The sequence below is a fragment of the Schistocerca cancellata genome, chromosome 5 (assembly GCF_023864275.1).
Source record: "Schistocerca cancellata isolate TAMUIC-IGC-003103 chromosome 5, iqSchCanc2.1, whole genome shotgun sequence".
NCBI lineage: Eukaryota > Metazoa > Arthropoda > Insecta > Orthoptera > Acrididae > Schistocerca > Schistocerca cancellata.
In genome coordinates this window covers 176,554,129-176,580,133 of record NC_064630.1, presented here as the reverse complement: position 1 = coordinate 176,580,133, position 26,005 = coordinate 176,554,129, and positions in this window count along the sequence as shown.

Below are 26,005 nucleotides of genomic sequence, written 5' to 3'. Positions count from 1 at the left end.
TTGGCATACGCGATCACGGCCATATTATCGCATTTACAGATTAGTGACTGGGGAGTTTACAGTTCGACCACCGATTTCAGTTGTTCTGTTACAGATACCATCACGAGTAAAACTGCGTTATCAGTAAACAGTATTAATTGGATTCTTCGGCGATTTGCAGTTAGCGACGACAAAAACCAATAGTAAAGGGGGAGGTTACAGTTGGACCACCGATTTGAGTTATTACTGTTACTGATACCGTCATGACTGAAAACTGTATCATCAGTAAACAGTATTAATGGAATTACTCGACGATTTGCAATTAGCTAATGACAAAATACCAATTGCCTACCTTCATTTCCTTCTCGAATGTGTTGAATCCACTGTAAATGATAAGGATAGATACGACGCATACGTAATCTCTGCCACATCCTTGCATATGGAACACTAATAAGTGTAGAAATCCTGCTTGTGCTTGTTGAAGGTTGTACCAGCAGGTAAGTGTCTTCTACTTCTTCCGCTATCTGTTCATTTGCATGTTCAAATGAAATATCGCTACTGGGCTCTGCACCAGTCCCACACAGTAAAGTGAAAACAAGAGTAAATAATCACGAATCTTGTACTTTGCAGTTAGGAGATCGTAAACGTTCTCTACAAGCATCAGCAGCATTCTCTTATAAAACCATACACAAATATCATATCGGCATACTAAGTATTTGTTCATACACATGGTGTACGAGGTGAATACAGCTCTATAATGTTACAACAGATGCTAGAAGTCTGCACCATCAGGCGCCATGCATGCCTGACACCGACGGAGTACTGACTGCCAGACACGCTCGAAGGCACCGAGGGTTTCTTTGATTGTAGCAGTTGCACACATTGTTCTTACTATGAGATCCACTTCAGACTCCACAGAATAGCGATACATGAGAGATTTCGTGGCTCCCCACAGAAATTTCCTTCAGAGGGAGAAGCAACTGTTCACAAATCAGCACGGTTTTAGGAAGCATCGCTTATGCGATACTCAGCTTGCCCTTTTCTCATACGAGATTCTGCCAACTATGGATGAAGGGCAACCCGTGGATTCCATATTCCTAGATTTCCGAAAAGCATTTGCCACGGTGCCGCACTTCCGACTGTCAACGAGGGTACAAGCATACGGAATAGGTTCCCAGGTATGTGGGTGGCTCGAAGAATTCTTACATTAGATTAATTATTCATTCCATAGACCCACAAAAGAGGGGATCCTCCTGGGTGTGGAACATGTTAGGTAAACACATTACAAAAATGTAATTAGAAAAACTTGAGTTTCATTAAGTTTAATCATCCTCAGTCAATAAACACTAAAATCATGTACATGAATTAAAATTAAACTTCTAACATTTACAAGTTTAATACTTACATCAATCCATTATTCACTCAGTAGCTAGTTACTTGGGTATTACAACCAAGTATTGTCAAAAATTAAATTATTCATTTCAGTTATCCTCAGTTAAAAAAGGTTAAATTATGTACAAGATTTAAAATTAAACTTCCTCTATTTACAGACTTAACACTTACATCTGCTTTCCATACATCCATCTTTCACGCAGTAGGTAGTTACTTGGCTGTTACAATCAAGTATTGTCAAAAATTAAAATATAATAAATTTTCGTTAAATGGTCTACTGCACTTGTTGAGAAATTCATGGATGGAATAGAAGGAGCTGGCCACCAAAAATTCTTTTAAATTAGGTTTAAATTGTGCCTTGTCTGAAACTAAACTCTTAATGGTTGCCGGTAACTTATTGAAAATATGCGTTGCTGAATACTGGACTCCTTTCTGGGCAAGAGTAAGTGATTTTAAATCTTTATGTATAGTGTTCTTATTCCTAGTATTGATACAGTGTACGAAGCAGTTAGTTGGAAAAAGAGATGTATTATTTACAACAAACTTCATTACGAATAAATATACTGAGAAGCTATGGTTAGTATGCCCAATTCTTTGAATAGGTTTCGACATGGTGTTCTTGGATTTACACTACAAATTACTCTTATTATACGCTTCTGTACTCTAAAATTTTTTTCTCGGTTTGTGGAGTTACCGCAAAATACGATACCATATGACATAATGGAGTGAAAATAAGCAAAATATGACAGTTTTTTTATATTTATACTTCCTATGTCTCACATCATTCGCATTGGAAACACGGACTTGTTTAGTCTCTGAAGTAACAGAACCTCGTACTTAGTCCTCGACAGCGAATGGTCATGAGACACAAGGGTATCGTCAGGAGCGCCCCAGGGAAGTGTGATAGGACCGCTGTTATGTCTGTGTACATAAATGATCTGGCGGACAGGGTAAGCAGCAGTTTCTGGTTGTTTGCCGATGATGCTGTGGTGTATGGGAAGGTGTCGTTGAATGACTGTAGAAGGATACATCATAACTTAGACAACATTTCTAGTTGGTCTGACGAGTGGCAGCTAGCTCTAAATGTAGAAAAAAGTAGGTTAACGCAGATGAGTGTGAAATAGACACCCATAATGTTCTAGTACAGCATTAGTAGAGCGCTGATTAACACAGCCAAGTCGATTAAATAACTGGGCGTAAGTTGCAAGGCAGTAGGAAATGAAATGAGCGTGTAAGTACTGTAGCAGGGCAGGCGAACGTTCGACTTTGGTTTATTGGGAGAATTTTAGGAAAGTGTGGTTCATCTGTAAAGGAGACCGCATCTAGGAGAGTAGTGTGACTCATTGTTAAGTACCGTTCGACTATGTTTTTGGATAGGGTCCATCTTTAGCAAAGCACAATTTTGTTTTTTAATCTCTGTTAAAGATAAAGAATGTTCTTTACTGTTTATATACATGTAACTATTAGTTTTTAAATCATAATTACAGATATTTGAAAAAACACATAAATTATGAATTCATACCTTTTTACCACATGGTGTGGTTTTTCTGGTATTATCCTTTCTTTCAGGAGTGCTAGTTCTTCAAGGTTCGCAGGAGAGCTTCTGTAAAGTTTGGAAGGTAGGAGACGAGGTACTGGCAGAAGTAAAGCTGTGAGTACCGGGCCTGAGTCGTACTTCGGTAGCTCAGATGGTAGAGCGCTTGCCCGCGAAAGGCAAAAGGTCCCGAGTTCGAGTCTCGGTCGGGCACACAGTTTTAATCTGCCAGGAAGTTTCTGGTATTTTGTTTCTGCAATGACTGTTTTGTTTCACAGTTTGTCATCTGCAACCACTTACACTCTCTCCTCCCTCTCTCTCTCTCTCTCTCTCTCTCTCTCTCTCTCTCTGTGTGTGTGTGTGTGTGTGTGTGTGTGTGTATGTATGTATGTGTGTGCCCCTTTTCACACTCCACACACACACACACACACACACACACACACACACACAAATTCACAGACACCTCTGAAAGATTCAGAACAACCACCAGGAACACCTACAACTGTTCCACTGTCAGCGATCTTGTTTTTACACCTTCAACTGTTCCACTGCCCGCCATGTGTGTTTTTACAGCTGGTAAACAGTGAAACAGTGACACTAACAGTGGCGACTCAATACATAGTATTTGACAGTGATGAAGATGAGGAAAAAGAAAACGTAAGTGAAACATTATGTAAATACACACACACCCACACACACACACACACACACACACACACACACACACACATACAAACACATAGAATTATTTAATTTCAGGGGTGGAAATAACTATTTCAAAACGTAATTTTAGCTTAAACAATTTATCTACTTAAAGTGTAAGTGGTTGCAGATGCCAAACTGTGAAACAAAACAGTCATGGTAGAAACACAACACACCAGAAAAACCACAACATGTGGTAAAAAGATATGAATTCATATTTTATGTGTTTTTTCAAATATCTGTAACTACGATTTAAAAACTAATAATTACATCTATACAAACAGTAAAGAACATTCTTTATCTTTAACACATGAGAAATAAAAGCCCACTGAAGATGCTGCAACTACAGTGAAACATGTTTGGGTTAAAAAACAAAATTGTGTTTTGCTAAAGATGGGCCCTATCCAAAAACATACGTATTGTTAAAGCAAACAGGGAAAAAAGAGCTCAAACCCCAAGATGATTATACCGTTCGACTGTTTGGAATCCGCACCAGGTCGGATTAAAGGAAGACATTGAAGCAGTTTAGAGACGGGCTGATAAATTTGTTATACGTAGGTTCGGACAGCACACATGTTAATGAGATGCTTCGGGAACTCTAATGTGAGTCACGAGGGATGGCAACGTTTTCTTCGAGGACCACTGTTAAGAAAATTTAGAGAACCGCCAATTGAGGTTGACTGCAGGACGATTCTAGCACCGCCAACGTAAATTTCGCGTAAGGACCACGAAGATAAGATCAGAGAGATTAGGGCTCGTATGGAGGCAAATAGTCATTTTTCCCTCGCTCTATTTGCGAGTGGAACAGGAAAGTGCATGACAAGCAGTGGTACAGGTTACCCTCCGCCACGCACAATGCGTTGGCTTGAGGAGTATATACGTAGATGTGGATGTAGAAAGAAATCAAGGCTTGATGAATCCAATCAGCTTGGGGGCTGGGGAACTTGGAAATGCTGGAATGACCTGTTCAAATGCCTACGAACAGCCACTCCAAAATGAACAAATCTCTGAAGTATCGCGGTCCTGTGGAGTCTGAAACGGATCTCGTCGCAAGAATCGTCTGCGCAGTTGCTACAAACAAGACCCCAGCGTCTTTGACCGTGTCCGGCAGTCGGTACTCGGCCCATGTTAGGTATGCATGCCACGTCTGATGGTGCATACTTAGAGCATCTCTTCTAACGTGAGCGCTGTGTTCATGTCGTACATCATGTGTACTCATTATGTCCAGGAAATGTCTCAGATCATTCACTCTCTTGTTTCCTTTCCGATCTTCGACCTCTGTTACCACTTACCCCTGACGTTTGCGGCCGTGGGTTACAATGCAATTCACAATCCTTATTATGTGCCCCACCCCCCCTTCAAGTTTTTCCCAACATTTCTGGGATAGTCTGTATATTGGATGTGGATATGAGCATAGCCATTGCATTGGCACACGTGATTAACGGAGTTTTAGATAGTCTGCAGTCAGTGTGTGTTTCGATGTGTATTATATTGTATTTTCATTCGTGATGTTGACTTTTACTGTACAGTGAATTATTCGCAACTCTGGTTCAAATGGTTCAAACGGCTCTGAGCACTATGCGACTTAACTTCTGAGGTCATCAGTCGCCTAGAACTTAGACCTAATTAAACCTAACTAACCTAAGGACATCACACACATCCATGCCCGAGGCAGGATTCGAACCTGCGACCGTAGCGGTCACGGGGTTCCAGACTGAAGCGCCTTTAACCGCACGGCCACACCAACCGGCTGCGACTCTGAATGTGTATCGTGCTCACTTTTTGTATTCACTCTTATTGGTCTGTTCGTTCTTATGAAGGGTTCAGTACATTTTCATGTCTCTTTTCAATAATGTATTACCAATGGAACCCTACTGCTGCTTAAGTAATATTGCGGATACGATTGTTTGTTATGATTCAACAAGTGCAAGTAGCCTGCGAAATCACGCACTTTACGATAAAAAATATCTGCCTGGCATAGTTGCAACTGATAAGATATTTGGTCGATTTCTTCAAAAATGGTTCAAATGGCTCTGAGCACTATGGGACTTAACTTCTGAGGTCATCAGTCCCCTAGAACTTAGAACTAATTAAACCTAACTGACCTAAGGACACCACACACATCCACGCCCAAGGCAGGATTCGAACCTGCGACCGTAGCGGTCGCCCGGTTCAAAACTGTAGCGCCTAGAACCGCTCGGCCACCCCGGTCGGCGGTCGATTTCTCCTGTGTCTGAAGGGCGGGGGTTATCTAGCACCTAACAAGTAACAATGGAAAGGTTCGGTCATCCTCAAGTCCCAGATAAAGGAACGTGTGCTAGAACAATGTGCAACATTTGCCAGCAGCGAAACATGTGAGTCGTCCTCTTGTTAGAACAATACTTCATTGAACAAGCTTAGGATTTCATTTACGTCGATTGCTGTTTCTCCAGTACCTCACAGAATTATCATCATACTTTATGAAACGTCCCCTTAGAACAATTGTACATATGAAATGTCCGCTTAGAACAATTATACAAGCCTGTGCTTAACCTGACACACAATATTATTTAGCGCAACGCAATCTGACTTTCAATAACCCCTACAAAACAATGGCCCGACAAACTTTAACCTATACCTTTTACAAATCACTTACCTCACAAAAATCTTCGCTACTCAAGCTACTGCAAAACAGCGAGCGCCACTACTGCCAGCTAAATAAAAGATTCAAACCACTGAAGGTACTAACTACTGATAGGGATAGTTAGCAAATGAAAGATATTAATAGAGAACAAACAATGTATTTACCTTAATATTCATAATTGACATTCAGTCTTACAGATTATCAAAACTCCGCCATCTGTCTCCCCACGTCCACCACTGCTGGCGGCTCACCTCCAACTGCCCAGCGCTACGCGCTGTTCGCATCCAGCTATAGCAGTTCATGACAACAATGGCAGACAACAATGCAAACTAGCCACATACTGCACACAGCACAGCCAGTGATTTTCATACAGAGTGCTATGTAACGTTGCCAATAAAAAACATAAACAGCAAACTTACATAAAGAAAACATAAACAGCCTACTTACATAGCCCCCATGCTCCCCACAAAAAATTTTACAAATGGTGTTGGGCACTGGCCAATACAGATTTGAAAAAATTTTTCATAATTACAATCACAAAGATATCAAATGCACACACTTATTAATACAATGTTGGTCAAAAGCTAAAATTTTCTCACAGTCAATAAAGACAGTCCTGATCATTCACCACAGTAAAACTGCCGTTTCTTTTATCAAAGTCTGAGCAATAAAGACAATGCACACGGAAGTAGTGGATGTCCATGCAGTCTTGAAGAAGTAGTGTTGTCCTTCTAACAGAAAGACAGTGCTGACTCTTGACATGCTGACAGGTAATGGGCCACAACAGAGCAAACCCACAGCAGAGTCATTCGACGTTTTGAAGAAGATTGGTAGGTAGGTCATCACAGAGCAGACCCACTGTAGTCCTGGTAGAGATTGTGGTATTGGTGGGCCACCAGAGGTGCAGACCCACTGCAGTCCTTGTAGAGATGGCCAGCAGCCATCTGTTGCGACTGTGCAGGTGCACAATCACCATCGAAGAGTCTTGCAGAGAAGATAGCAAGTCCATATACCCCCACTTGTGCACTCACAAAGTTTGTGGAATTGTCCTTAGAACCAGCAATGCTGTTATCCAGTCCCTTGCTGAATTATTAACACACGTGCAAACACTATCAGTCCCTACTTCTCACATATTGTCCATATACTATGACCAACAGAATGTGTGCAGTGAAGTGAATGCTTACAAGTTACTTAATTTGATTAACTGGCGTCAATTACAATTATATAACATAAGAATACAATAACAAGGGTACAAAAAACATCATTAAAAACATAACAATACAGATAATATTTGTAGTAATAGGGCTTTACAAAAGAATAGAAATAAACATATACATCAGTGTTACAAGAATTATGACATGAGTACAAAAATAAAAGATCAGAATCACTTTTGAAACATCAACTTCACACATGAGCATTAAAACAGAATAAATAATGTCTAACATCTTTACAAAGAAAATAACAGAGTATTAGAAAAATTCTACAGCATAGCTCTCATCAGCTAAACACATAAAGACAGGAAAAACACAAATACACAAGGGTACACAAACATATAGCGGAATAACACAAAAGGAAAGGACAGGGTTTGTTTTCAGTGTAACATTTGGTACTGCAGTCCACCCCACAACTTCATTCCGTATATCTTTCCTCGTATTTCATCCTTTGTTTCCACCAAAAATTCTATCTAAGCATGCTTTCTGTATTTATATGTTCACACATTGCTTACCTCATAATTTATTTCCAAGAAAATCCTACCTATACCTCGTTCCTGTATTCTATTCATATTTCTTTCAAAATAATTATTTCTGATTGTACCATACTCATTTGGGCCCAAATCTTTCTTCGCAATGCATTCTTTACCTATTCTCCATAGTCAGTTTCTTATATAGTCTACCCCCTCTTAAGCTAACTTAAATCTACTGAGCTCAGATATATATACCAAGGGACGAGGCAATGCAGCATGACAACAAATCAACACAAACAGAAATGACAAAAAATGCAAATTGGCAAAGCTAGCAGCATAAATTAGCAAAGCAAGTGCAATATTACAACTAATATAAGGCAATGCAGGAAACAAGACAAACTAGCTTAGAAGAGTAACACAAAGTCAAATTCAGTAACACTATGCCTGACAAACAGCAGCAACTTATACCTAAACATGACATAGCGCAAGCAGAAAAAATATTACAGGAAAAACAACAATGCAGACAAGGGAAATGTCTATTCACATCTTAATGTCTATGTAATTAAAGTGGTGCACCATAACAACTTATTGTAAAAAAATATTACCATGTACTTGAAAAGAAAATCATGTTTTACTGTTACGAGTTCCTTCGTATTGTTCTTTCCTTTCCAAGTGCTCCTTTTTAAAGAATGTGGATCATAAAATAATTATTTAATAGATCTGTTGACAGAAAGAGTTCACATTAGCAAATGCATTTTATTTTATCAAAGCAATGCTGTAACACAGCTGGAAACCAGATATCAAATGAAATAAGCAACTACGAAAAGCAAAGCATAAAAATATCATTCAATAGTCATGTGGCATTTCGTTTCATAAGTTAATTGCTCTCAACTCTCGTAAAAAGACACTTGTCATAATCAGGTGTGCAGATGTACGAATATTTCCCATCAATTCATAAGTATTTCAATAATTAGCACAAAGTGCGAGTAATCATATGTTTTTTAAGTAACGAGGGTGTCGCATTAGCGATGAAAGGCACATCCTAATGGCTTATTCTCCAGGTGTTTGACACAGCTGTGTGCCCACAACGCATTACAAAAATCATATGTTTTCAAGTAACGAGCGTGTCGCATTAGCGATGCCCTCTACAAAGGAATGTCATTAACAGTGTGTAGGCCTCTCTTTGTCCTTCTCTTCCACCTGTGCCTCTGGCACACCCTAATGGCTTTCTTTTCTACCTGAGCGTCTGAAAAGGCTTGTTCTCCAGGTGTCTGACACATCTGGGTGCCCACGTCGCATTATGTGCAGGTGGTCACTTAACTTTCTTACGGAAATATTTACGACAGCAGTTTCCGCTACAGTGACAGTCTCATATAAAAATATTTCACAGGTCAAGAATTTGCGTTACAAATCTGTAGAAACAAAATGCTATTGATATGACAGTGTCCAAAAAATTTTCGCTTGCATTGTGATACATTCACGCATTTACACACACATTTCATAACTCTCAAAGTATGATTCTTGGTTTCCAACATCCTTTTTCACAAGTCAAGAGTCCCTAACTTCTATTCATTATTCCTTACCTTATTCGTCGACACTTTTTCCATATTTCATCATAACAGATACATAGCATAATCAAATAACTCATATAGCATCAGCTTATGGATCATAAACATACCTCAGCAGCATAATACACATCGTCGTCGTAAAATAACATCATAAAACCTCAGTCAAATCTCAAAATCGTCGTAGCTTCCTCCAATAATTTCAAAACCTAACAAAATTCTCTGCTCATGTCAAAAGTGTCATCTGCCTCCAACGTACTTTAAAATCATACTCCCTTACCGAATACATCATTCAAAGTTCTCATAGTATCACAATGGTTTCAAAAAAATTATGAACAGTTCACAAAGTACAGACAAAATACAATTTCGTAAGTGTGAAGTTATCCAACGGTGTAATTGCGTAAACATGTGTCACTGACGTAGTAAAAGGATGTTTGTTTCTCTGTTAAATGATCAGATAGGTGTGTAATTTATGTGTTAGAGAAATATGGTAACGATGTGTTAAATTGTATAAGCAAATACCATATTAGCTAGGGCTCCTTGTGCTTGCCAGACACATGGTACACAAAGTAGGCGTGTACCCCCCTGAGGATTATTGTAATTATACCCTCAGGTGTTACAGATTGAGCCGGCCGAAGTGGCCGTGCGGTTAAAGGCGCTGCAGTCTGGAACCGCAAGACCGCTACGGTCGCAGGTTCGAATCCTGCCTCGGGCATGGATGTTTGTGATGTCCTTAGGTTAGTTAGGTTTAACTAGTTCTCAGTTCTAGGGGACTAATGACCTCAGCAGTTGAGTCCCATAGTGCTCAGAGCCATTTGAACCATTTGTTACAGATTACAGCAATGGAATGAAATGTATCATGGAAAACTTTCTTTGTAATTCAAAAATCTTTAAAAATAAATGTTTTAAGTACAAAATTAATCACTTAAATACGTGTCCTGTAGCGCTAAATGTGCGTCTTGCTGTAAGATAATCTCTGGGAAGTGTCGTAGTCATTGTCCTCCGAAAGCTAAGTTCTGCAGAAGTCAATGTACTTACCTCATGATAAACAAAGTGAAATGCTTTGCGTATAGATAACTTAGTTATTACGCTTATTGCCGTGATGAGGAAAGTACTGTGCTGTAACGTATTGTTGTGCTACAGAAAAGGCTGTCTCATTGTAGCAATAGTACAAAAGTCACCACTAAAACATGTCTCACTTTATAGAAGAGTTCAGAAAAAACTGTGCAGATATAAAACAGATACACCGCAAAAGCAACATTGTAAATTGTCACGCATTAGCAGCGTCGTGATAAAATCGTGTAGCTGTCACATAAACTAACCACTGTGTAATCTGGCATTTCACAGAAAGCACCTCAAATCCAGAATCCACTCTCAAGCAAACCAAAATGTTGCATGAAAATTTCATTAGCAGTGCTGGTAAATGTTCTAATCGTGCAACTAACAAGCAAGAATGTACACACACAATTACACTGTGTCGTCTGTTCGCAATAACAATGCATTCGTAATTTCTGTTTAAATAATTTCTCTTGGTTCTTGACTGGATGGTTAGTTAGCTTTAAAACATAGTTGCATGTTAACAGTTTCTCAGTGTGACAAATTGTACAAGTAGCGTGAAGTGAAAATTGCAAAGATTAAGTTAAAAAGCAGATTATCTGTCAATAAATGGTTTTACATGAGAAATGTGGTGTAAACCTTTACTCTTCCTAGTACGCAGAGTTTCAACTTCAACGCAATTATCATGTGGTATACGTCGGATTCTGTAAGGTCCATTGTAAACTAGAAAGAATTTGTGACTCAAGTGTTTCTTCTTATGTGACAATGAATGAGCTTTAATGAGAACTTTCTGACCAATATATAATTTCTTTGCATTTGCTTTACCGTGTAGTTTTCTCCTTTTGTCTGCTGCAGATTTTATATTTTTAAGAGCCAAATCAATTATGTCTTTGTGTCGAAGTTTACGTGTATTCGGGAAAGGTACAAGCTCTCTGATTCTGTTCGGAGGTTCTTCATTCTTCAGTACAAGAGTAGGTGGTAAAGCAGTGGAATCATGAGGCATTTCATTCAGCACATTTTGAAATAAGTGTAAATATCTGTCCCAATGCTGATGCTTTCTGTGACAATAAAGTCTGCAAAGCTTATTGATTTCTTTCATAATCCGTTCAGACGGGTTACAATGTGGTGAATACAATGAAATAAAAACAGGTTTGATTTTATGATTCCGAAGCATGCGTGACCAAACAGCAGATCTGAATTGCGGTCCGTTATCTGAAATGACTTTACTAACGTGTCCAACTTCACGTAAAAAATTTTTAACAAAGGCGTTGGATACAGACCGTCCAGTGGCTTTACGTAACGGAGTGAAAGAAACAAATTTTGAAGTAAGTTCAACAGCGACTAGAACGTACGAAAATCCATTCGATGTTCTGACAAGGGGTCCCAAGAGATCAACAGCAGCAAATTCTTTTAATTTAGAAGGAATAATAGGAAATAACGGAGCACGATGTGAGATAGTAGATGGTTTCGCCTTTTGACAAAGTTTACAAATAGACAAGACTCTTCGAATTCTCTTTTCCATATTGTTAAAATAACAAGTCGTTCGAAGAATATGATAACATTTTCGTGGGCCAAAATGTGCGTAGCTGAAATGAATGTACCAAATGAGCTTATTAACAAAATCGTCTGGAATGCAAAGTACCCATAGCTTGTCATCAACAGTGCAGCGTTTGAAGAGTATGTTGTTTCTAACCAGGTAATAATGCCGAATCTGAGTGTGTGTCTTTTCATGCCATTTACTTTTGATATCTTTCCAAATCGGATCTTTATCTTGTTCATGAGCAATGTCCTTTAAAGATGTGGTGATGAAGTTTTCAAAGGCGACTTTCTGAATGTAAAGAATACTGAAATTTTTCTCGAGGTTGCCTTCTGTGTTACTTTTCTCAAGCCCAGCCGGTGCGCGTGACAGCGCGTCCGCAACAATGTTCTCCTTGCCGGGAATGTAGACTATTGTGAAGCGGAATTCTTGCAGAAACAATGCCCAACGTTTTAACCTATCATGATTTAATTTTGAAGACATAAGAAATTGTAATGCACGATGATCACTGTATACTTTTACGTGCTTACCAGAAAGAAAGAAACGGAATTTGTGAAATGCCCAAACGATAGCTAAAGCTTCTAATTCAGTAACGGAATAATTTTTTTCAGATTTTGTTAGCACTCGGCTAGCAAAAGCAATGGTTTTCTGAACAGTAATGTCATCTTCTATGGCTTCTTGAAATAAATGGGCACCAAGACCAACTTTGGAAGAATCAGTGCTAAGGCAGAAATCTTGTGACAGATCTGGATGAGCTAGTATTGGCGCGTGAAGTAACGCTTCTTTCAAAGAATTGAATTCCAACTGTGCTTGTTCGTCCCAGTTCCAAATAGTATTTTTTCCAGTGAGAGAACAAAGTTTTGGTGTAACTAGAATTTGCATATTCAGAAAACGACGGTAAAAATTTACGAGACCTACAAAACTGCGGACTTGTCTTTTTGTGGATGGAACAGGAATGGCTCTGATTGCTTCTAACTTTTCTGGATCCGGCTGAATGCCTTCAGAAGAAATAATATGTCCCAAAAACTTCACCTTTGACCTACCGAATTCAGACTTTTCCAAGTTAACTGTAATTCCAGATTCTGCAAAAATACGTAACAAACTGTTGAGGATGCGGTTATGTTGTTCCCATGAAGCTTCTGCTATTAGAATATCGTCCACATATAAAGTGATGTGACGTTTTAAGAACTCAGGTAATATGGAATTTAACCCACGAATGAATGCTGCTGAAGAAATGTTCAAACCAAAAGGAAGTTTCCGAAACTGATAACAAACGCCGAAACAAAGGAAAGCTGTGTATTTTCTGCATTCTGGATGAAGTTCGATCTGATAAAAGCTGGATCTGAGATCAATGGAAGACAACACTTTTACACCATTAAAATTTTGAAGAAGTTCTTCCATCGTCTGCGGCCTGTCTGTTTCAGGAATGATGATAGTATTGATTTGTCTCGAATCTAAAACAAGCCTGATCGATCCATTCTTCTTCTCAACAACATGTAATGGGTTGTTGTATGAGCTTACTGCAGGCTCAATAATGCCCTCGACAAGCATAGATTGTATTTCTGTTCTAACACGGTCCCTATAATGCGCCGGAATTACGTAAGGTCTAACACAAAATTTAGTATGCTCACGAACACGAAATTGGTATTGAAACCCCTTGATTGTTCCTGTTTTGTGAGTAAAAACTGTGGAATGTGCTTGTAAAATCTCAAAAAGGTCCTGCCTATCAGTGTCATTACAATTCTCAATTGTTTGAATTTTATTCTGAATTAACTCATTAATTTCAAATATGCCGTCGATGTCATCCCTGTCAGTACCTGCAGAGTGATTGTTGGTGTCTAGTTCCGTAGAAAATTCCGAACTGTTGTCTAACAGAACGTAAAGCCGATTAATTTCCTCATCATGGTTTGAGAGCCAGTCTTCAAATTTCAAAGCTATTGACTTACCTTCTTTCTCTAAACTTATTTCAGCATCGTGAAAGCTTAAGATTGCTTTGTATTCATTCAAGAAGTCTACTCCCAGTATAATTTCCGTCGACAATAATGGAACAATAAGGAAGTTCATAGAGAAGCTGTGGCTTTGACAAAAGAATTCTAAGTTGGTTTGTTGGCGTACATCTACACTTTTTCCAAAGATTGCACCTTGTAATTTAATCTTACGTAACGGAAGTGTGGGGCAATCGTTCGCTTTGTTGCATTTGCTAAAAGCTGTTTCGCTAATTACTGAAATGGGACTGCCAGAGTCAAGTACTGCCGTAAATTTTACGTCATTTACAGTAATGTGAATCACAGGATATGCAATGGTGTTACGTGTTACGTCGTGTTCCTGGAGTAAGATGTCCCTAATGTCTTCCATTATTACGTAATTACTAGCTACGGCAGCTGCGTCATCAGTTTCATAAGTACGTCTTGTGGCTGCCAGTGGTGTGAGTCATCGCCTATTGTCTCTTTGTTGGCGCGCGTCGTTATTGGGATTTGGAGACCTAACTTCTACAAATTCATCGTGACGAGAGTGCTCTGCTCTGTTTAAATCTCGCCAGTTCTGATGCAATTCAGGTCTGTCGTTACGATCATATCGTCTGTCGTCATGTCGGTAGTTTCCATAGTTTCTGTCTTGTCGGTCACATGGTGGAGAATTTCTCCTTGAATCGTAACTACGCGCTGGACCGTTGCGTCTAAAGTTATTCTGTCTCCCTTGATAATAGTTATTTTGGTTCCCATATTGTCTGTTTCTCTGATTGTCTCTGTGATAGTCATTACCGCGGAAAGGTGATCTTTCCCTGTAACTATTACTCTGCCAGTGGTTATCATATGGGTGGTGTCTGTTTTGGTCACGATTTACGTTGTAAGAATAGGTTTGTCGTGGCCATTTATTGTTTCTGTCGTCACGGAATTGTGACGGATGTGACCTGTAATGATTGTTTTCCTGTTTTCGCATCCCGCGACTGTCTGTGTCAATTTCCAGTTCTTGTAACAGTCCCTGAAAAGCTTCAATGTCGTCTTTGCAACGTCCTGCTAAAATAATATGTCTCAAATGTTCAGGCAGTTTGATTAAGCAAATGCGGATGAGTTCTGAGGGGCTGTATGGGTTTGACAGGTACTGATTCTTGTGCAACATGTCTTCAAAATATTTGACAAGACTGGAAAATTCAGATTGTTCAAAGTGTTTCATCATCATGATACTATGTTTCACGCGATCTTGTGTAGCTTGTGACCAATATGCTGAGAGGAACGCATGGTAAAATTCTCCTTCACTGTGGCAATCGTGAATGACCGATCGCATTCTTACAGCTGGTTCATTCTCCAAATAGCCACACATAAATTCTAATCTGTGTTCTAATGACCAGTTGGGAGGAAAACAATGAGAGAATTGATGGAGCCATGCTTGTGGATGAATGTCGTTGCCAGAATTCTTAAATGTTTTGAATTTACGTGTAGTAATGAACAGCTTATAGTCAAAATCATCATGTCGGCGAGTCACATATCGGTCATTGTTACGTCGTGTCGGCGGTTCCATCTCAAAATTCGGTGCACCTTGCCAATTCCTTTCATAATTACCGAAATGCTCTGTGTTATTATTTTGTGGCTGTTCCGTATTTCTATGTCCCTCTTCCCTTATTGGGGCGCGAGTGTCCTCTGAAATACGTAATTCTTGTATTACCTGTGTCAGCTGATCTTGTACTTCCCGCATTTCTCTTTTGTATTGCGTATTAATTTGATTCTGATTTTGTTTGAATTTTCTTATTTGTTCATACTCTTCTGTGTCAGTGAAGGCTACGGGTCTTGTGTCATTTAGATCATCATCTACCTTTGTAGATAAGTTAGTGACCTGATCCGAAAGTTCAGCTACTTTCTCCGATAGTGAACACATTTCCTCAGTGTGTTTTTCTGAACCAAGTTTCAGAGTGTCCATTTGTGTTGAAATCGAATCTACTGTGTTCTTTAAGTTTTCCTGAGTTTTTGCCAGTTGCGTAACCGAATCGGTAGATGCAACTGAGTCAATTTTAGCCCACAAGGTCTCATGATTTTCATGAACAATGGTTTGCAGCTCTTTTATGGCTGCTTCGTGATTCTGTAATGCATTTTCATGCCGCGAAAAAATAGGCTGAAAATGCTCACAAATTTGTGTTTTTACGTCATTACAGACTTTTTGACATTTCGATTCAATGTTATGTAATTCAGTAGTTAAATCTTCACGTGTTTGTTCAAGTGTGGTGTCTAACTTTTGAAGCTTTTGTTGTGTTTGTCTCTGATTTTGTTCCATTGTGTGTAACTGTTGATGTGTTTGTTTCTGGTGTTGTTCCATTGTGTCTAACTTTTGAAGATTTTGTTCCACTGTGTCTAACTTTTTAAGATTTTGTTCCATTGTGTCTAACTTTAGAAGATTTTGTCCCATTTGTTGCATTAATTGTAATAACAATGCATTAGTGTCTGGAATCTGTTCCTCTACGCTTTTCGGCAGTGCATTTGCACCAGCAACATTCACATTTTGACAAGCAGAAAATGTGTCTTGACTCATTTGAGAAAACGGTGAGGACGCAAAACCTGAATCTACAGTATTTGCAAAATTGTGTCCTATCATTTCGGATTCCTGAGGCGAGCTGTTGCCGACCGATCGATCGATAATGCTTCCCTGTTCACTACCTGTTTGACTGTCTACGCCATTGTTTGACGCCCGCTCCATTTCCCTATGCACAGTTACCAAATTACTACTTTGAACATTAGTTAACTCATTACACAGTGGCGCTAACACATTGCTTTCGTCTTCACTGTCGTTTCTCATTTTACTTTGGAGCCGAGTGTTACGTTTTTCACACGCCATTATTGTGACAATATTTCACACGATAACACAGAAAAACACAATTTGAAGAGCAAAAATAAGAGAACACATTAACATAGCACTGAAAATAATATGTAGTTAATTACAAGCGCAGCTGCGAAATACTTGTTGCAAATCTACATGCATGCCACAACTGTTTTACATTACAACAATGAAAGACTGCAACTACAAAGGAGATTCTCTCTACAATTACGCGCTAGCAATAAACAAAAGCTACACTAAATACACAAACTACAAGAAAAAATCAGAAGATTCCAGTGAGGTATCCTAGGCTAAGGGTCGACATATGAAACGTCCCCTTAGAACAATTGTACATATGAAATGTCCGCTTAGAACAATTATACAAGCCTGTGCTTAACCTGACACACAATATTATTTAGCGCAACGCAATCTGACTTTCAATAACCCCTACAAAACAATGGCCCGACAAACTTTAACCTATACCTTTTACAAATCACTTACCTCACAAAAATCTTCGCTACTCAAGCTACTGCAAAACAGCGAGCGCCACTACTGCCAGCTAAATAAAAGATTCAAACCACTGAAGGTACTAACTACTGATAGGGATAGTTAGCAAATGAAAGATATTAATAGAGAACAAACAATGTATTTACCTTAATATTCATAATTGACATTCAGTCTTACAGATTATCAAAACTCCGCCATCTGTCTCCCCACGTCCACCACTGCTGGCGGCTCACCTCCAACTGCCCAGCGCTACGCGCTGTTCGCATCCAGCTATAGCAGTTCATGACAACAATGGCAGACAACAATGCAAACTAGCCACATACTGCACACAGCACAGCCAGTGATTTTCATACAGAGTGCTATGTAACGTTGCCAATAAAAAACATAAACAGCAAACTTACATAAAGAAAACATAAACAGCCTACTTACAACTTCAAATGTGGGGAGTGGGAGTATTGATACAGTAACTGTTTTAAAATTATCCATTTTAGCTGTAGGAGATGTCGTGGTTGTGAAATTTTAGTAAATTATAAAATTTGGCTGAACAATATCAAATTCATGATAAGATCACAAGTCACATGACTTTTTCGAGAGCAATATCCTTTATTCAGATAAAAAATACAAATCTCATTAATAACCGTTAACACCTTATCAACTTAAAAAACAGTAATTCAATTGAACTAATAGGGGGACTCGTCATCACCGACATTCTCCAAATTTATTGTATACGCAGGACTTTGACATAAATGAAAATCACAGAAGTGGGAGCTCCATACGTCCAAGCGTTTAGAAAAAGAATAGCATTTTTGGCGCAGGTCGGGTGAGGCAATTTCAACAGGATTCCAGGCAGCGGTTGGCGCAGTGGAAAGAGACAAAACGTGATTCAGAGTCTCTATGCGGAAGCTTTTTTTATCTTCAGATACCACGTTACTTACACTGCAAATAAACCGAGATAATGCTTAGTATATTGTTTGAATTTTCTCATTTTGAGAGTACTGAAGGGCGATCTGTTTTGATTATTAAAATCCATTCAGGAGCCAACATGGCAGTAACAGTTTCAACTGTTACTGCTGTCATCTTCAGGTCTATAACATCTTTTTGCTGTAAAACATGTTCATCGCTGAACCTCACTCACAAGACGTCAAGTGGATAAAATTCAGCACTTTATAAACGTTTGACATTGCTAAACACAGCATAAAGCACCTGTGACAAGCATCTGTGAGCAATATGTACATGGACATGGCCTTTTCGACAAGGTTCTTTATGTTTTTAAATATTTTAGTGATAATAAACTTTTATAATGTGTTGAGTTTTATCCACTTGACAAGTTTTGCGTGAGTTTCAGCGTAAAATGAACAGGTTTTACAACAAAAAGATATTAAAGACCTGAAGACGACAGCAATGACTGTTGAAACCGATTGTCTCAAATAAAGAATTTTTTTATGCGATCTAGGCTTTTGAATGGTTTTTAACAAGCACTATATTATTTGTTGTGCGTCGGAACAATTTTTTTCTGTTAGCTGACTCGTGGCCAGGACAAACAAATCCACAATTGTATGAAGAGATTTTTCAAAACGAAAAAGGACTGTCATCGTGCACCCCGAAATGCACACTGCTAATGCAACTCCATGTGACGTCCAATTTTATCGTCAGCTAAAGAATTTAATCATAAAGCTTCGAAATTGCTTTTATGTCGTCGAGAGAGGAAATCACACATCGAGAAGACTGCAGCAAAATGCATTCCATTTCATATCACCAGCTATCCTGAACAACATTTGGCGAAATGAAGCGCTACGCGTTGTTTGCTGCCAAAACTTGCGATGAGAGATAACCTTTTGTGAATGTGAACCAAGTTTCTTTTTGTACAGAAACTTTAAAACAACCATGTAATTGTAAAAGTGATCCGTTTATAACGTGTGCCGAGACAAATCAATGCTTCTTCTGCTTTATGATGAATATTATCCCAGCATGTTTAAATCATCAACTGTCGAATAATAAGGGTATCTAATTTTACATAAATTACAATTCTCTTATATGCCTAGCAATCCCGTCCTGGAAAATTATTCGCAGTTCCAAATTTACCTTTGTCTTTCGTTTCATGAGAATGTTAATAAATGCAACGTAGTGAGCATTATTTCGGTATATTTGCAGTGTAAGCGACATAAAAATTGAAAATAAAAATTTTTCCGCATACGGACTCGAATTATTACCATTGTGCACTCTTTCCGCTGCACCAACTGCTACCTGGCTTCCACCTTTGCCATTTTCATTTCTGATCAAGCCCTGCATACATGTCATAATTTGGACGGAATGGATGATTTCGGTAGGTGCGGTCCCCTTGTAAGACGGAGACTGCCTCGCCCGACGATACTGTTCCGTATGTTTCTGATGTACTAACCTTTTCTTTCTTAAAGATATTTGTACATTTGACCTGAAGACAGCTTGCTTTCGACAAGCGTCGCGGGACTTGTGATCTTCGCTCTAATTTTGTGTGTTTGAGCCAAATTTTATATTTCACCCAGGCATTATGCCGCAAGTCACCTGTAATTCCAGTACGTGTAGTATCTGAGTTGGGGAATCTCAAAAGCCCCGATGTTTTGCACAAGTGGTTCCAATTCTGAGACGTCCTCCAGTGTATCCATTTCAAGCACACACAACATCGCTGCTAAGCGGTTAAACAAAACTGATCCGCAAGTTAAGCTGACGTTTTCTGTACCATTAGACTGGTGGGAAAAAAATGCCAACACCAGAAAGGAGTAGTCCGAGATAAACGAAAGTTGGATGGCGTTTTTCTACATCTGAAACATAGCGTCTGTTCAAATTTCGCGCCACTCACATAAGAGTGGCACTAGTAACGCCATTATGAGTATGTAAATCAGGAGTGCTTTAAATACACCATCCGGCCCGCCATGCGCTGTTGCCGTTTTTTGGGGTGCACTCAGCCTCGTGATGCCAATTGAGGAGCTACTCGACCGAATAGTAGTGGCTCTGGTCAAAGAAAACCATCGTAACGACCGGGAGAGCCGTGTGCTGACCACACGCCCCTCCTATCCGCATCCTCAACTGAGGATGACACGGCAGTCGGATGGTCCCGATGAGCCACTTGTGGCCTGAAGACGGAGTGCTTTTTAAATACACGCTGCAACGATTGTGAGCGTATTTACCTGTGAGATCTGACGTCGTGAGTTCACGTTAGTCAGGAAAGCGTTTAAGACGAGAAAGACGCCAGTATAAACGCCTCACTGAGCTTGAACGAGTTCGTGTAATGGGGCTACGAGAAGCTGGATGTTCATTCCGCAATTTTGCGGAAAGACTTGGCAGGAATGTAGCAATTGTACAAAATGGTTCAAATGGCTCTAAGCACTATGGGACTTAACAAATGGCTCTGAGCACTATGGGACTCAACTGCTGTGGTCATAAGTCCCCTAGAACTTAGAACTACTTAAACCTAACTAACCTAAGGACATCACACACATCCATGCCCGAGGCAGGATTCGAACCTGCGACCGTAGATGTCGTGCGGTTCCAGACTGTAGCGCCTTTAACCGCTCGGCCACTCCGGCCGGCTGGGACTTAACAGTTGAGGTCATCAGTCCACTAAACTTAGAACTACTTAAACCTAACTAACCTAAGGCCATCACACACACCCATGCCCGCGGCAGGATTCGAACCTGCGACGGTAGCAGCCGCGTGGTTCCGGACTGAAGCGCCTAGAACCGCTCGTCCACCGCGGTCGGCCAATTGTACATGATTGCTGGTTTCACTGATCACGGAAAGATACGAACGCAAGAGCCGGCCGCGGTGGCCGTACGGTCCTGGCGCTGCAGTCCGGAACCACGCGGCTGCTACCGTCGCAGGTTCGAATCCTGCCTCGGGCATGGATGTGTGTGATGTCCTTAGGTTAGTTAGGTTTAAGTAGTTCTAAGTTCTAGGGGACTTATGACCTAAGATGTTGAGTCCCATAGTGCTAAGAGCCATTTGAACCATTTGAACGAACGCAAGAAGACTGGACTCCGAACGGTCACGTGGCACTACCGAGAAGGAAGACAGTCGTGTTCGGAGTATGATTTTGGCGCATCGTACTCCGCCTGCAGCAGCAACTCGAGCAGAAGTTGCCACCACGTTGACACAAGGAGCTGCTACCAATCGATTACTTCAAGTATAGCTCTGAGCCAGATGCCTTGTAGCGTGTATTTCACTGACTCCAAAGCATCGCCTGCGACTTCAGTGGTTCAAGCGACAGCTGTTTGGAGGGCGGGGGGAGGTCTGTTGTTTTTAATGATGGAAACTGTTTCTAACCCTCGGCGTCAGTGATGGCCGTGTGTTGGTTAGGAGAAGGCCAGTTGAGAGCCTATCTGTAGGAATCAGCACGGGTTTCGATCGTGTGAAACCCAGCTCGCGCTATTCGTCCGCGAGACTCAGAGGGCCATAGATGCAGGTTCCCAGGTAGATGCCGTGTTTCTTGACTTCCGCAAGGTGTTTGATACAGTTCCCCACAGTCGTTTAATGAACAAAGTAAGAGCACGTGGACCATCAGACCAATTGTGTGATGGAATTGAAGAGCTCCTATATAACAGAACGCAGCATGTCATTCTCAATGGAGAGAAATCTTCCGAAGTGGGAGTGATTTCAGGTGTGCCGCAGGAGAGTGTCGTAGGACCGTTGCTATTCACAATATATGTAAATGACCTTGTGGATAACATCGGAAGTTCACTGAGGCTTTTTGCGGATGATGCTGTGGTATATCGAGAGGTTGTAACAATGGAAAATTGTACTGAAATACAGGAGGATCTGCGACGAATTGACGCATGGTGCAGGGAATGGCAATTGAATCTCAATGCGGACAAGTGTAATGTGCTGCGAATTCATAGAAATAAAGATCCTTTATCATTTAGCTACAACATAGCAGGTCATCAACTGGAAGCAGTTAATTCCATAAATTACCTGGGAGTAGGCATTAGGAGTGATTTAAAATGGAATGACCATATAAAATTAATCGTCGGTGAGGCAAATGCCAGACTGAGTTTCATTGGAAGAATCCTAAGGAAGTGCAGTCCGAAAACAAAGGAAGCAGGTTACAGTACACTTGTTCGCCCACTGCTTGAGTACTGCTCACCGGTGTGGGATCCGTACCAGATAGGGTTGATAGGAGAGATAGAGAAGATCCAAAGGAGAGCAGCGCGCTTCGTTACAGGATCATTTAGTAATCGCGAAAGCGTTACGGAGATGATGGATAAACTTCAGTGGAAGACTGTGCAAGAGAGACGCTCAGTAGCTCGGTACGGGCTTTTGTTGAAGTTTAGAGAACATACCTTCAGCAAGGAGTCAAGCAGTATATTGCTCCCTCCTACGTATATCTCGCGAAGAGACCATGAGGATAAAATCAGAGAGATTAGAGCCCACACAGAGGCATACCGACAATATTACTTTCCACGAACAATACGAGACTGGAATAGACTGGAGAACCGATAGAGGTACTCAAGGTACCCTCCGCGACACAACGTCAGGTGGCTTGCGGAGTATGGATGTAGATGCCCAGACACACTGGACCTACTTCTGGAGTCGTCGTCTGGGGTGCGAGTTTATGTGACAGCAGGAGCACTCTCGCGGTTATCCCACGCACCCTCACCGAAAATTTGAACGCCAGTCTGGCGATTCGATCTGTTGTTTTGCCTTTCATGAACAGCACTCAAGGAGGTGTTTTCCAGCAGGATAACACTCTCCCATATACTGCTGTTATAAAAGTACACATTGTCGACATGTTGCCTTGGCCTGCTCGATCACCAGGTCTGTCTCCATTTGAGCACGTATGGGACAACATCATCGCACGACAACTCCAGCGTCATCCACAACCACCAGTAACCGTCCCTGTATTGACCGACCATGTGCAACAGGCATGGAACTTCATCCCACAAACTATCTGAAACTTATACGACAAAATGCAAGCACGTTTGCACGCTTGAACACAATATTCTGGCGGTTACAATGGTTATGAATGTACCAACCTTCCACATTTTCATTGGCTTTTCTCGCGCTACCGTTGATCTCGCAACGTTAGTCACTTAAATACATTATCTAGAAAAATGTATTCCTGAAATTTCATTACTCTGCATTTAAATTTTTCTTTCGTGCTGAGTTTTTTTTCCGTTAGCGTATATCAGCGCCATCATTAAGTCATGACGAGAAACTCTCAAATTTCCTTCGTACTCCTATAGCGCCACCTGGCGTTGGTAAACTGTTACTCGAGGTGCAAGTCTCCCAGCGTGTCTGTATTATGACCGGGGCTGTGTGGCCAACCTCTTGCTGGAGAGCGGCCGGCGCTCCAGGCAATATATTTAGACCCGCGTGCCCTGGCGCCTGCCCCACTTGTTTCCAGCGGGGCACCCTGGCTTGTGGCAGTACAGGCTGCTTCCAGTGTTTCGACACATCCACACACACACCTCATGTTCCCCTAACATCTCCTTATCTGCTACGTTCCAAGTTGCTGCGCAGCGTGGCTGTACATACGAGAGGTTGTACGCGTTATCCGATTTTGGCGGTGGTCTCGCTATAGCAACACAAGTACTAAAAAGTCGCCATATCATTTCGTACGTTATGAAGATACCACGACGACTTACCTTAGAAAAATAAACCTACATTTATAACATTTGTAGATTTGATATGAATGTGTAGTTGGTGCTCGATGAGAATGTGGATTGGCCGTGAGGCGTGCCGAGGTAGTTCGCGCAGCCGTGATAGCGCTGTGTCCTGGATGGTGCAGTGGTTAACGCACGTGCCTAGTAAGCAGGTTCGGATCCCGGTCTAGTACACATTTCCACTCGTCACCGCCGATATCCCGATGCCCCCTTTTTCCTTTCCTTTCCTTTTTTCCTTTCCTTTCCTTTCCTTTCCTTTTTCCTTTCCTTTTTCCTTTCCTTCAATTTACATATAATTTGTTGATTTGATCAGATTAGCGCCTTCAGGCCATAGAGAAAGCTTTTGATGATGTTGGTTGGAATACAGTTTTTGAAATTCTGAAGCACCAGGGGTAACATACAGGGAGTGGGAGGCTATCTACAATTTCCATAGAAATCAAAAAGCATTTACAATGGAGGCGGTAACTGGGAAAGGGATGAGTCGGGGTCGTAGCCTACTCCGTTAACATCTGTACATTAAGCAAGCAGTACACGAAACCAAGAAAAAATTTGAAATCCTGATTACAGTTAGAGGAGAAGAAATAATTACTTTGAGTTTCGCCAGTGACATTGTAACTGTGTCAGAGACCTCAAGGGATTTGGGAGATTGCTTAAACGAAATGGTTACTATTTGAAAAGAGAATAAGGGAGGAACACATACAAAAGTAAGATAAAGGTAATGGAATGAATGTAGTCAATTTAAATCGGACAAGCTGTGGGAATTGGATTAGGAAATGGAACACAAAAAATAGTTGACTAGTTTCGCTATTTGCATAACAAAATAGCCAGAGATGGTGTACGTACAGAGGATGTAAAGTGCATAGTTGCAATACTAAGCACAATTTTTCTTAAAAAGAGAAATATGTCAACGTCTAAAAATATTTTTCTGGAATGTAGCCTTGTACGGTAGCGAGATGTGGGTGATTAAACATTACAGACGAGAAGTGAATAGAATCCTTTGAATTGTGCTACTAACATTACTTAACGCTAGCAAGACCAGCGCATTTTCCACAACGTGCATTACCATTGGAAGTGTACTTTATGCTGAACCTTAAAAGTTTGAGAAAACGAAACAAAATGCATTAATTCTTGTTGACTTTTTAGGAATCCTTCGAATTGTGCTACTAACATTACTTAACGCTAGCAAGACCAGCGCATTTTCCACAACATGCATTACCATGGGAAGTGTACTTTATGTTGAACCTTAAAAAGTTTGAGAAAACGAAACAAAATTCGTTAATTCTTGTTGACTTTTTAAAGAAGTACTGTCGTGTAAGTAAGGCCCAGAACCTGAAAATATCTTTTACCACACTCTTAACAATATCAATGCATTTTCAATAAAGTGTAATACCAAGCTGGGGGTACTTAATGACCAACACGAAACAAAATTAAAAGGCAAATTTCGTTGATTTTTGTTGACTGTTACTCAAAATTTACTTTTTGTGTGTAGTAAGGTCCTGAACCTGAGAATACTGAATAACATTCATTGCGGAAGGTCACATCTATCATTTAGACTTAATTTTTGGGTTCAGTTTAACTAAGAAGCTTAAAACGGTTATGGAATTTCGCAAAAGATTCTTAAAAACAATGATTTATTTCAAAATTTTAAAATATAAGGTAACTGACTAGATGACAATATTTTCAAAAGATTGACACGAAGTACTCGCCCCCTGCCATCCCTTCATATTGCAAGGGTTAAGTTGGGACGAGTAGCCCGAACAACTGATGAGGAGCTATTAGATCAAACCTGGGAGAAAAGATGTTTGTGGCGTAACTTCACTAAAAGAAGGGATAAACTGGTAGAACAAATTCTAAGTTATCAAGGAATACATAAGTTGGTACTGGACGGGAGTGTGGGGTGTGAAAGTTGTAAAGGGAGACCGAGCTTGAGTGCAGAGAGCAGCTCCAAATGTACGTAGATTGCAGTAGTTACGCAGAGATGAACAGATCTG